The sequence below is a fragment of the Pygoscelis adeliae genome, unplaced genomic scaffold, assembly GCF_000699105.1.
Source record: "Pygoscelis adeliae isolate BGI_AS28 unplaced genomic scaffold, ASM69910v1 Scaffold38, whole genome shotgun sequence".
In the NCBI taxonomy this organism is placed as follows: Eukaryota; Metazoa; Chordata; class Aves; order Sphenisciformes; family Spheniscidae; genus Pygoscelis; species Pygoscelis adeliae.
In genome coordinates this window covers 16,662,850-16,663,479 of record NW_008825614.1, presented here as the reverse complement: position 1 = coordinate 16,663,479, position 630 = coordinate 16,662,850, and positions in this window count along the sequence as shown.

Sequence of the window (630 nt, the reverse complement as noted above, 5' to 3'; positions counted from 1 at the left end):
TGTAAGCATTACCTAGCAACAACTAAAACATCGGTGCCTTATCAATTTTGTTCTCCTCCTAAATCCAAAACACAGCACTGTACCAGCTACTAGGAAGGAAATTAACTCTATCCCTGCCAGAACCAGGACAGCTCACCACCCACTGACCGATGCTCAGCCAGTTCCTGAGCAGCGGTTGCTGCCCCCCCGGCCAACTCCCCCCAGTTCATGTACTGAGCATGACGTCATATGGTATGGAATACCCCTTCGGCCAGTTTGGGTCAGCTGTCCTGGCTGTGCCCCCTCCCAGCTTCTCGCTGGCAGGGCATCAGATTGCGCTGGCAGGCAAAGTGCTTGACTAGTGTAAGCACTGCTTAGCAACAACTAAAACATCGGTGTGTTATCAACATTGTTCTCATCCTAAATCCAAACCACAGCACTGTACCAGCTACTAGGAAGAAAATCAACTCTACCCCAGCCAAAACCAGGATACTGGCTCTGCCAGATAGTCTTCCAAGACTCTCACCCAGCACTATATCTCTGCCTCTGTGACTGCAGAATGTATTTTAATATCATTTAGCATAAGCAACGTTCTAGCAGTGTAAAGACAGACTCTTCCACATTCACATCCTCTTTAGCATCCTCTTCTTG